Source organism: Astyanax mexicanus, chromosome 3 (assembly GCF_023375975.1).
Source record: "Astyanax mexicanus isolate ESR-SI-001 chromosome 3, AstMex3_surface, whole genome shotgun sequence".
NCBI classification, from domain to species: domain Eukaryota; kingdom Metazoa; phylum Chordata; class Actinopteri; order Characiformes; family Acestrorhamphidae; genus Astyanax; species Astyanax mexicanus.
Genome location: NC_064410.1, coordinates 52,060,055 through 52,073,928, shown reverse-complemented (window position 1 = coordinate 52,073,928; position 13,874 = coordinate 52,060,055).

The following is a 13,874-nucleotide window of genomic DNA, read 5'->3' as shown; positions in this document are numbered from 1 at the left end:
GAATTAGAGACACAATTTACAGCCATTTCCCATCAATGCATTCTAAATGTTCTTTACTCATTTAAAGCCCTTTAAGCTGTGTGTTCTTTGCTTGAAATAACCTTATTGTTGCGCTCGGTCGATGTTTAGAAGAGAGGCGCTTTTCTCCTTTGTTGCAGACAGACCTTAGGGGAGCGTTTCCTCTGTGTTATCTTGTTTTGTGACAATTAGCTACAAGCTCTCAGGGTGAGTGCAGGAACTGGAGGAGATTGAGTGTATTGCCCAAAGGTGCTTTAAATCACCGGCCGTCACTCGGAGCTGAAGCTTTCCGTCAGCAGGAGTGCCGTGAGTAAGCGCTGACCCTGTGGGATCTCCACGAGCTGATAGCAACTCCAGCAGTGAGCTCACAGTCTGCAAACAATGTTAGCAGAAAAGTGTTTGAGCATCAGCTGAAGTTGGAAGGCTTCAGCAAATATATCACACTGTCATAATGTATTGGTTGAACCTCTGAGGCGATGTTTAAACATTACTTTACTTACCATTAAGCTTCACCTGACAAAATACTGTGGAGGTCTTGTTCTGTCTATGAAGGGTATACATCTACATGAGTTTCATGATCTTCCTGGTACTACTCTACAGATTACATGTCCATGTGGGGCCTGCGTAAGGAGTCCAACACGATCACAGAAAGGTGATAAATGTCATTGATGGTGTACCATTAGGGTCAATGATGGGACCAGGAGGGGTTAAACATCGATCCCAACCGTGTTGTATATCTGAGATTAAAGTGGGCTCTTATTATGGAGCCCTTTTGGGAAGTCCATATCAGCGTTTATGCCAACCTGAAACCCACCCAGCTCGTGTTTCACCCACATGAGCCCCAAATGAGCCCTGCTGCACTGCTCATTTAAACTCTATCCACAAATTGATTTAACAATTTAACAATGAATAAACCTTCTGCTCGCACATCTTAACCCTCCTGTTATGTTCATTTGTCAGGAACAGCAATGGTGTTCCTGGGTCAAAAGATGTCTGAAACCAAAAGCATCCTAAAAAGCAGTGTGAGTATTTCATTATTAACTCCATTGTTTATTATTCTAGCAATATTTAGTGCAATAGTGTTTCTTACCTCTAACAGGTAATGGTTCAATTAGGATAGTTCACTCTTTTTTCGTAAAAAAAAAAAAGAGGTTCACTTCTGTATTACTTTTGAAAGTAATATATAAAACACAACAGTTTTACATAAAACTGAAACAGCGTTACAATTTTATTTTAGTTTAGTTTTTACAGGGGGTGGTTGCAAATATGTGAGATGAACCATTTTCATATTATATGTTAATTACACTAATTAAGGCAAGTACAAATACTTTTAACTATTTTTTTAAATCTTCATACTTCAGGACGGGTCAATTTGACCTGTTACAAAATAGGAAGGGAAAGGTAGTCCATTGTGAATTTTGTAGTAAGTGAAGACCTTTTAATTTGATTGTTTTTTTGTCTCTTCTCATTCATAGAAATAGGAGCCTGGGGTCTTGTGTGACAGGAAGTAGGTGTCGCATTCTTGCCCTGTTCCTTGTCGTCTCCTGTCTTTCTCCGTGTTTTTACTGCTCTGTGTTTTTTATTTACCTTCCTCCTCCTGGGCGGGCCTGTGTCATGCCCATGTGATCGTGTGTGTTCCTCCTGTGTCTCCGCCTTAAGCGTTTTCACTTGTGTTTCATTTGTAGCTCCGCCCCCTCATTACCTGTCGTCAGGTGTTTCCTGTTTCCTGTCCCCTTTTGTGCGTATATAGATCCCTTTGTTCTAGTCTCCCTTGTCTGTGGTTGTTGTGTGTTTATCGTCAGTCGGCTTTTGTGATTCCTTTGTTATCTATATCTCTATGTAGTGTTTTTTTTTTTTAGTGTTTCCTTGTTTCTTCAGTTTTTGGTTTGTTAGTTGTTGTTTATTTGTGTTTATTTAAAGAAAAAAACTTGCACTTGTGTCCACTCTCCATGTCTCCTTCCTGTTCCAACCTGACAGGAAGTGCCCGGCAGTGCTAAAAAGATGGCTGTCAGGTAAACAGACTTTCCTATAGGGACTATAGCCCACTTTAAACTTTGTAAAGGAAAAATCTGGATTTGAGAACAACTAGTTTGCCTCTAAAACTCAGCAGCTCATTCTAAAGGTGTTTGTTGAAACTTTAACTGAGCCTCAACAAGTAGTTCCCCTAAGTGGATTATCTAGCTGATAGCACAAGCTTATTTGACAGCTTCTGTGTGTGTGTGTGTGTGTGTGTGTGTGTGTGTGTGTATGCTCTGAACTGTGTGGCTCTTTGTAGTGAAGCTCAGCCTCTGCTGTTAACAGCTGAAAGCTGGCGGTGATGGAGGCAGCTGAGGTGAAAGCTGCAGACTGTCCGCATTGTGCGAGGCTCTGCGTTTTTCGCCTCTTGTATGAGTGCTGTGTAAAATCCAGTGGTAAACAAATTAGGGGCCAAGCGTGGGTTTTCCACTCTCCCCAACTCCTCTGATGCCCGCAGGCCCAGCCCTGTTGGCCGAGGTTAAAAAGGGCCTGAGCTAAACTAGCTAAACACGATTGGGAGGTCAGCCACGCCGAACCATGCAGCAAGAAAGTGATGGATATAACACGCCTTTACACACAAACACCACCACCTTCACACTCACGCACACACACACACACACACATACACAGACTGCTGGAGAGAACATCTAGGGCTGAGGAGTGTGGAACAACATAACAGCTCTTTAGAGATGCTATAGGCTTTGTGAATGAAGGAAACAGCGCAAGTTTGTGTGTTTGTTGAGAACACCCAACATGCTTAGAGCATTGTGATGAGTCTTAAAAAAAAAAAAAGCAAAGGATGCAACACCAAAACACTCTTCAGTAAAGTATACTTCTACATACAGTCACATTTATTTACCTATTGCTAAAAGTAACGTTTCTAACGAGCTTTGAATATTGATGTAAAAATTCAGAACTACAAGTACTGTGTACAGTGTATCACAAAAGTGAGTACACCCCTCACATTTCTGCAGACATTTAAGTACAGTACAGGCCAAAAGTTTGGACACACCTTCTCTTTTTCAATGTGTTTTCTTTATTTTCATGAGTATTTACATTGTAGATTCTCACTGAAGGCATCAAATCTATAAATGAACACATGTGGAGTTTTATACTTAACAAAATATGACCTGGCCTCAACAGTCACCGGACCTGAACCCAATCCAGATGGTTTGAGGTGAGCTGGATCACAGAGTGAAGAAGGCAAAGGGGTAACAAGTGCTAATAAACACCTCTGGAAACTCCTTCCTTCAAGACTGTTGGAAAACCATTTCAGGTGACCACCTCTCGAAGCTCATTGAGAGAATGATGCCAAGAGTGTGCAAAGCAGTGATCAGAGCAAAGGGTGGCTATTTTGAAGAAACTAGAATATAAAACATGTTTTCAGTTGTTTCACCTGTTTTTGTTAAGTACATAAATCTCCACATGTGTTCATTCATAGTTTTGAAGCTTTCAGTGAGAAGCTACAATGTAAATAGTCATGAAAATAAAGAAAACGCATTGAAAAAGAGAAGGTGCATCCAATCTTTTGACCTGTACTGTAAATCTTTTCATTGGACAACACTGACAAAATGTGTGCAGCTTAAATAACAGTGTACATTTATTCCTCACTCCAAATAACTCGACATACAGCCATTAGTGTCTAATCCACAGGCAACAGAAGTGAGTACACCCCTTAGTGAAAGTTCCTGAAGTGTCAATATTTTGTGTGGCCACCATTGTTTTCTAGAGCTGCCTTAACTCTCCTGAGTAATGGAGTTTACCAGAGCTTCACAGGTTGTCACTGGAATGCTTTTCCACTCCTCCATGATGACATCACGGAGCTGTCAGATATTCAAGTGCTGTTAATCACATTAGGGCAAAGATTTAAAGATGAAAATGCAAAAAGGAGTTTAATAACAAAAATTCACAAGGCAATATCCAAATCAAGGCAGGCGAAAAGTTAAAAACCCGATTACAAAATACACAAGGCAAAAATCAGAGTCCAGACAGGCGAGGGGTCAAAAACCAAAAAACAGAAAAAAAAAAACATATAGAAATACAAGAATAACGCTTGATACTGACACAGAGAGTGGAAATACCTTGCAGCGAGGCAGAGTAAGAGGTTAGGTGTTAAAGGGATGGCTAATGAGTTCATTCCAAACAGGTGTGTGTGTGTGTGTGTGTGTGTGGGAGGAGTCAATTCAATTCAGTTCAATAGTCTGGAGAAGCTAATCTCTGAATGGAGGAATAACCAGTAGGCGTGACAGTCAAATGCTTTCAGAATGTCAAAAAATTGTTATTTTTTGTGATTTATGAAACCTTTTTTAAATGTTTCTGAACACTCTTAGGACTTTCACTCTGATTGGGTTGCACTCATTGATTCTGAGTAGGCTCTGGACCCACTGTGACCCTGACCTTGAGGAAGGAAATCAGAAGATAGATGGTAAGGATGCAGCTATGATGCTAATATAGCTTCCAAATAATGAACATTAATTATTTTACACCAATTAGCTTTAAGAAGAATAATGCATCTTCACACGCTTACCTCGAACAACATCAAGATTATAACCGAAAATTGCATGCTGTTACCTTTAAAATTCCCATATTAACTAAGTTAAGCTTGATATTAGCATTGGTGTCATGTTAAAGCCTGACCTTTGCTGATACATTGGTCCATTTTTAGATAGCAGATAGCAGTGTGTCATACAGTGACAGAAAGAAAGCACACAGTTGAGTCCATCTTATTGTAAATAACAGCTCAACTCAGTTTAGATTAAAGCCAATGTGCGAGTTTGTATGATGTTTATGAGCATCCATTCCTTGCTAGCTACAGTAGCTTTGTAGCTTCAGTGGGGAAATGGAAAAGCAATTTTTGCACATCAGAGACTTTGTGCAGTTGAGGTAATGGGGGAAATTGTGTGAATTTGATTCTGTGCCAAACTATCACTTTAAGAAAAGCAGAAACAGGACTTCAGAGTTTTGTGGTCTTTCTCTGTTGGGCACAGTGTTGGCAGGACGAGCGCTGCATGACTGATGAGATGCGTGCCATCCTTAACACCACCCCCCCCATACACACACACACTCACACACACACACACACACACACATCACCAGGCCCAGACCGACACTAGGAGGGAGCGAGGGAGGGGGGGGGGCATTTATGGGAAGGCAGATCAGAGAGGGCTGCTGTGCTTGTGCCAGACGCAAAGTAAATCTCTCCCTGGAGATGAACAGCAGCCACTGCAGGGCAGCCATGCCCACACCTTCTTCACTGTCAGTGATGTAACACATTCTCCCGCTCTCCTCTCGCGCTTTCCTTTCCTCCCGTCTGCCCTCTGTCGCCCAGACCCCGGCCTAATTTGGGCACAAGCGCTGCCTCATCACATCAGAGACTGTCCGACGCTTTAAACCCTGCACCTTCTGTGCTTCCTTTCTTTCTGCTTTCCTTCATTTTCCTACAGTCACATTACTCTGCCCTTCTTTCTCTTCCTGTCTCTGACTCTTTCTCTCCCTGTCTCTCTTCGTCTTTCTTTACTCTTTCTCTCTCATACACACTTTTTGTCTGTGTCTCTGGATTTCTCTCTCTCTCTACCTCATTCCTTTTCTTTTCTCTTATTTTTTCTTTGTTTCTTCTCTTCTCTCTGTGCCTTTCTCCCTTTTATCTTTGTTTCTCTCTCTCTCTGCCTCTCTCTCTCTCTCTCTCTCTCTCTCTCTCTGCGCACTTGTGGTTTGCTGCTCTCTAAACAGACCTTTATTTCCCTATCAGTGGTGTATTTCTCACATGGTGGGACATCATTATTTGGTGTCGGAGTCGTTTGAACTGGGAAGAAAGCGTAAAACACATTGGACGTTGGCTTATCATCACACGTCACCCTCAACTAGCAGCTCAGCCCGGCTCCCCGCAACCAAACCCCTCAGACGGGTGGGTGGAGGACGGGTGGGTGGAGGACGGGGGTTGGCAGATAAAACACCCCGAACTCGGAGAAGAAGACCCCTCCACACATGGCACCAGATGGCTCCCCTGTTTATGCTCTTGTACATATTTAGCCGTGCCTTTCGGAGCGGCGCGGATTTGCATGTTAGTTTTCCGATGCTAATGAATATGTTTTTGATTTACATTCGACAAAATGGAAAGAACTTTCATGTTCTGAAGGGATTTTTTTGGTCGTTCTCTTTTGAGCAGCTTAATTACTTCCAGAAGACAGATCTGAGCGGATCTGATGTCCTCCTGTAACCCCTAATCATTTTAACGAACCTCACAGCCTCGCTCCAGTCCTTTTTCAGCGCGGTTCTGTAAGGGAAAAAAGAAAAGAAAAAATGAAAGAAAGAAAGAAAGTAAAATAGTTGCCCAGTGTTGTCTCTATGTTTATTTCTATATGTGTTTATATGTACAGTGTCAGCCGTGGCTCTACCAATTTTCCGCAGAGAACGAGGAAGAACTTCCCCTAACTTACTGTTTCCCTGCAACGTGGTAAAGTCTTTCTGTTTGCTAATAGGAAGCCATTTGATGTGGAAAATGAGACGCCGTGTCATGAATTTTTAACCGGCCCGTCTATTCTGACGCACACGCGCAGATGAGGTTGTTTTCTGTCGCGACGTATTTGCATATTTTAATTGCGCTGGTATGCGCATATCAATGTCACATTACCATTCTTGAGTAATGTGTTGATGGTGTACCCGGTTTTGCGCAGCAACATTAATTTTGTTCACACCTGACAGACAAGACACAGGATTCCAGAACATGAATATTATTGGAATAATTAGGCAGGAATTGATTATGCTTTAATTCGCCACAGCTACTTAATTAATAATGCATTACCATCATTAAAATGCCCCCAAACAGGTTTAGACGAACTGTTAACAACATGATGCGCAGGTGCGCTAACCCCATTCAGTCTGAATGGAGGCGTGTGTTTAATTGTGAATGAGTGACAGAAGCAGGCCGGGTCAGTGCGGTGGAGTGGACAGGTGTCAGGTCAGGGCAGGGCAGGGCTGTGAGCTGTTATTAAGGTCCTGTTTCAGCTTGTTTACATTTAGCTGTGGCTGTGAATTCTGTGCCCTTTTTTTTGAGGGTGTGATGATATATTTTCAGTGGTTCAGAGGCTGTTTGGAGGGCAGCGCCATAAAAACGAAAACGCCACATACTGCACAACATGGAGCCCAGACTGTGTGGAGAAAGCTATGGTGTATTATAAAATTGTCTTCATCCTTTTAAGATTAAGATTATTATTAACTATTATGTTATTTGCCTAAACCTTGGCCCCTTGTTTTTGAGTGTAACCCTTCCCTGTGGAACAGAGCTACAAGGGGAAGGAGTTAAATTCTCCCCCCAAGAATTAGGACAACCCTTCAAGCCTGTAGGTCACCTGTAGGCAACCCTGTGGGCTGATGGAATTGCAGTGGAACGCTAAAGTTCAGCAACCTAGCTGCTGAAGTTTAGTTAACTTTAGAGCATCGTATGTCTTCAGAAGGGTGTAGGTGGTGCAGCAATTAATTATTCATCATTAATTTATCTGTGATGGGGAGCTGAATTATTTTTTCCTTTGTCTGTTCCACCTTATATGAAACAGCCATTGCTGTCTGCACCATATAAGTGCACTATTTAAGGTGGAATAGGAAATTTAGCTAGCTAGCTAGCTACTGAAACAGACTGCTAGTGATGTTTTAATGCTTGTTATGAAAAACAAATGTCCATAAAACTTTTAAACTACACAATACACCATGCTAATACAGCGGTTATTGTAATTTTTAACTAATTTGTTTTAAGCAAACAAAACAGAGGGGTATGGGTAAGTGATAGGGCCAAGGGATCGAATGTGATTAGGCCTTAATCTTTACAGCTACAATTAAAACTTGCTTTATTAAACATCAGACTGCATTTAGCTCTAAACCTAAAATAGGGCACCACAGACACAGCAGTGCTGCTGGAGTTTTTAAACACTGTGTTCACTCACTGTCCTCCACTCTATTACACACTCCTACTTATAACTGCTTCATTTTGTAGATGTAAATTCAGAGAGAGAGATCTGTTAGTGCACAGTTTGTGTTGGTCATCCTTTAGTTATTTATCCTGCCCACAGGACATTGTAGGTGGACTATTCTCAGTCCAGCAGTCAGAAAGAAGTGTTTAAAAACTCCAGCAGCACTGCTGTGTCTGATTCACTTACTCATCCCAGCACAACACACTAATATTACTAGTACACCCCCATCATGCCATTGAAACTGCAGTGCTAAAAATTATCCACCACCCAAATAATAATATCTGCTCTGTGGTGTGGTGGTGTGGATCTGGTGGAGTCCTGACATTCAAAGAACAGCGTGAAAAGAGGATAATAAAGTATGTAGAGAAACAGATACAGGACTACAGGCTTATAGAACTAGAAAGTGTTTCTAGAATTGGAAAATTGAGAGGTGGCCGTAATGTGACATTTTATTTTGCTGTTTATGTTTGAGTAAAATAAACATTGTTGTTTTATTTTATAAACTATGGACAACATTTCTCCAAATTAATTCCAAATGACAATATTGTCATTTAGAGCGTTTATTTGCAGATAATGAGAAATGACTGAAATAAACAAAAATATGCAGATCTTTCAGACCTCAAATAATGCAAAGAAAACAAGTTCATATTCATAAAGTTTTAGGAGTTCAGAAAACAATATTTGTTGGAATAACCCTAGTTTTTAATCACATTTTCATGCATCTTGGCATGTTGTTCTCCACTACTCCACCAGTCTTTCACAATGCTTTTGAAAAACTTTATGCCACTCCTGGTGCAAATATTCAAGCAGTTCAACTTGGTTTGATAGCTTGTGATCATCCATCTTCCTCTTGATTATATTCCAGAGGTTTTCAATTAGGGAAAATAAATAAAAAAAAACTCATAATTTTTAAGTGATTTCTTATTTTTTACAGAGCTATATATGTTTGTGTGTAGTGTTGAATATGTACAGTATATATGCATTTCTTTTCTAGCATCTGGCTGCAAATTCTGCTGCCTTTTCTTGAGGGAGCAGTAAAAATAATTAAGATTGCCACTAAAAGGCCTATCTTGTGAAAACACACTCTCACCCTCGCTCACACGTCTCCCTCTTTTCTGTCAGGTCCTGTTGTGACTAAGCTGATTGCTTGATTGCTCCCACTTGGCAGCCCACCGGTCTGTTACAGTGCTGGAGAAGCAGGTGCAGGGCTGGCGTGTTAGCGCGGTGCTCGGCCCCGCTGGCCCGGGCCTCTGGCCGCCGTGCTGAATAAAAGCAGTGTTCCTGCACAGTGGAGCGCTGTCAGAAGCAGCCGCTTGCAAAAATATGTTTTCATAGATGTGTGCCTGGAATTAACTCCAGGAAGGAGCGGCTCAAAGGTGAACGATCTGTGACGTCAAGCCTGCGGCGTCAATCCTTCCAGACGGCCATTTGTTGTTAGGGGGAGAAAAAAAGCTTGAAAGCTCCACTAGGCCATAGTAAAGCGCTTGTGTCCCGCGTCTGGTTTTCGTAAGGTGCATAGCGACGTTATTGTTTTAGAGCTGGATGTTTGCGCTTTATTGCTTTTAACTGAAATCTGAGCTGAAAGCTTGCAGGTGTTAAGTGACACTGCATTTATGACACTGTAGGACATGTTGTTGAACAAAAAACATGCATAGATAAATAAAAAAAAAGTAACAGGAACAAATAGTAACAATAACAGCCTCTTGTGGCTCTGGTCTACTGTTACTGTTACTTTTATAGATAACAGTAGATCACACAGTGCCAAAAATGCATGAGCAATTTTAACTGTTCGAAGGTGTTTGAGATACTTGGGATCATTAATACCTTTTATGTTGTCTCTATCATGCAGAATCACTATCTATTTTTTTATTTAAAAAATAGTTTAAATAAAAAAATATTTAAAGATGTTCTATATATATATATATATATATCATGATGCAATGATGATTATATGACATGAAATAAAATCTGTTTATACTGATTTATAATACTGAGTAAATGTTACAATTTTCCTCATTCTGTAATGTGCAGGGTTTGTCGCTTTCCAATGAAAAACAAGTATCTTCATTTTTGTAGATTTTTGTTTACTATATAATTTGAACACACAAATTGTTCCTTATTCTGTATTTTTTTTTTGGATTAATGGACAAACATAAATTCTCCAAAACTGACTTGGAGAAGGTTTTATCTCTGCCTGTAAAGGTAAAGTTTTGATATGTTTTTCCTTATCTGCTTTTCGAAAAATCCTTTAATTCGATCATTGCATCATGATATATATTAAAGATTACATATTGTCGCTGTCCAATGAAAAACAAGTACCTTCATTTTTGTCGATTTTTGTTTCTGTATCAAAATTTCGAAAGAAATTCTCAGAAATAACCTGAAATTAACTCTTTTTACATTGACTTGGAGAAGTCAAAGCAAAAGAGAAATCTTTTTCCTAAAAAGTTAAAGTTTTGATTTGTTTTTTCTTATCTGCTTTTCGAAAGATCTGATGATCTCAAATGTATGTGTTTAAATGTGTTAAGTATATATGTTAAATTATGTATATATAACTGTGTCTAATTCAGTATTTTTTAATATATATACTATTTATATATGATTTATGCATATCAATATTCCTAAATATTTAAATATATACGGCATGATTCTATATACAGCAGAAAAAAAAATATATATATATATATATATATATATATATATATATATATATATATATATATATGTGTGTGTGTGTGTACTCTGTAAGAGAGCTTTTGTTGAGGCTGTTTAAATCAGAGCCAGTTGAGAGTTTTTGTTTTTGAATCTTCCCTCAGTGATTTGCTGTATTATACGCTGCAGGCACTTGTGGTGTTGTCTAGCAGTATCAGCTTTTTCTGATTGATTGTACAGACATGATCCGTATGTCTTTAAATTATTGCCTTCAAACCATGAGAAGCCTCTCTGGCTCGCAGGCAGCCTGTGATTACAGTATCAGATATCATGTGCTGAAATAAAAATACTTGCGTGCCATGTTTATTTCCACTGTCAGTTACGACGACTTGAAAAATAAACTGAGGGATGGAGCGAGTGAAAAAAAGGAGGTCTCTAATGATTTTCGTGCTCTGTTAGGAGAGATGGATTTTAGTAGTTAGGCAAGGATTTTCATTTTCTATAAAGCAACCGCATAATGGACCTGCAATCTGAGACATTCCTGCCGATCCGGGTCCAGCCGTAGCAGCCCCTCTCTGGTTCACATTAATGCTGAAGAGATCCATATGATAAAAAAAAGCTTCATCGCATTTAATTAACCTAACTTCTTTCCCTTCTGAAAGATACTTAACTTGATTGTGCCGTGTTTTAGTGAACACACGGCCAGTCAGGCAGTTAATGTGGCGCTGTGTAATGTTAAAGGCCTCGGATCATGCAATGATTTGCGTGAGCAGCTACAGTGTTTTACATGCTTTTACATTATTAATTGGCACATTGTTGCATTGTTGTTCTGAGGCCATAATTGGAATGATCTGCTTTACATATAAATGACCCACAGTAAACTGGCTAATTGGGGATTTTTTTGATGTTCAGAAAACCCTGCGTTGTTTCATGTGGCTCAGGGAGCTCCAGAAACATGCTCGAAAACAACTGGGCGTAGGGCACTATAAAACAACCACTTAAAGCAGAGCATGTTATGTGAAGAATGTTAGATATGATATGGTGAATTTAAACGAGGATCGGTGTCGTGTAAACGCTTGTGTGCCCGGCCCACGCTGTTTTTAGCAGGTTTCGAATTTTAAAGATATCTTGGAGTGGATGCTGCCCGTTTTAAAAGAATAAACAACTGCTTTAACAGCTGTTGGAAGTCTGACATCTGTATGATGTTTTGTGGTAAAAGCAACATTTCTCCTTGCATGAAATGTTTTTTTTTTTCTTAAAGGGCCCATATACTCCATTTTCTTGTATTTTATTTATCTGCTGAGGTTATCCTCTTGCATTACCTTTTTAATCATTCCAATACAAATTAAACAAACAATTTTGTTTACTGTTTTGATAGATTGTCCTGCAAAGTTTCTTACTTTATGAGCAGCTGTTGGAAACACTGCTTATAACTTCAGTTGAATTAACCAGATTAAATTAATTTAGATTAAACAAGCAGATACATATATTCATGACACTACAAATGACATCGAATCTGTGTAGAATGAGTAGTTTGATTTACTTGTTTTTACAAAAATGGGTTATTGTCTAGGAATTTTACAGCACATGCAATAGTTCTATATACCGTAGACAACTCAACTCAAAAGAACTATTTGATTTTGTGCTATAGCGATTTGTTGGTAGCTGTGCCTGGTTAAAGGAATCCTGGGAATAGTTTGAGGAGGACCCTTTTTTAGTTATTCTTCACAGAACCCTCTCAAAGTGATTCTGTAACACTTTAAAATAAGGGTCACAAGTGAAAAATAACAGTACTTATGTCAGTAATAAACGTTGTTACATGGTTAATTAATGTCTCAACTAATTATTGATATTGGATACTAGTTAAGACATTATTAAACATTACGAAATGTTAATGCTTAAGAATGTTGTAAATAATATCAGTGTGAGACTGTGAGAATGTCTTTACTAGTGTCAGTTAATGATTAGTTGATACACACTGCTGTAAGTACTGTTAACCCTCCTATTATTCAGTGTTTGCAGTCTCAGTCTCAGATAATGGTTGACAATAGTTTTGTAATTCATATTTATGGCCTTGTCTTAAATGAACGAAGACAATAAATAAAATAAAATAAAATGTTTCAAATGTTTCAACTTCAATGTTTGTTTTATTAAAGATGTTTTATTGGCATAAAACATAAGAAATCTCTATATTTTACACATATTTGTGTGGTAATAATTTTGAGGTCATTGTGACATTCAGTTTTATAATCTTTCTTTAAATGTCCCTTTACTTTAGGCCCTGACATAACAATGCAATACTTATGATACTTATACAATACTAAAAAAACACTTATAATAATGCCAGAGCCACTGATAATTTTACAAATAAGCATAAAGAAACTGGCGAATAAACTTTGATAAAATGTCTAATTATCTTTAATTATAATAATTTTCTAAAGATAGATTAAATAGCTGGGAACATTTTAACTTAGATAATGAATGCTAATTCATTCAATGCTAATGAATGCTAAATTTAAGCATAGCAGGAGGGTTAAGTAATGTAACTTTATTGTAAATTTACTACAGTATTACTGAAGATTTCTTCAGTAGCACAAAACTGCAGTATATACAGTAGAACTTTTTTTTTTTGCTTGGAGTGTAGTAAAAGAAACAGGTCATGTAAGTTTTAGCAGTGGCCCGCAGTGAACCGCTGAAGTTTCAGGAGAGCCGCAAGATGAAGTTTTTAGTGTCACCTATTGGCCTGTGCTGCAATGGATCACTGCATCCACATAATGCTCTTGAGGACTTATAAACCTGTAGTTATACCCGCTTTTCAAATGAGGAGCAGCTTTCATCAATCAGGGGCGGCCGCCGGCTCTCCCCCGGCCCCGGCTAATGGTCGTCTTGGTGCTTCATACACATTCCTGCGGGCTCCTCGCCTCGTCCTCGTGTCCCGACTCCACTCCTTATGTTTACCGGCAGGTACAGCATGACTTACGATGTCGCTTTCACAGCCCAGTCTTAGGGGAACATATTATCACAACACATGCCATCTAAACTGCCTCTCTGCATCTGTAATGTGACTGCAGACTGATCTGTAGCCGGGATTGTTTGGTAACTCAACATTAATGCGCTTTGGGGGGAGCGTGCTCTACCTTTTTCAGTCAGAAGTACATGCTGGATGTGGAGCCGTTGGGCCGGTGGTCCCGGCGGTCATGTTAACTCTGGCCGAGGAGATGTATT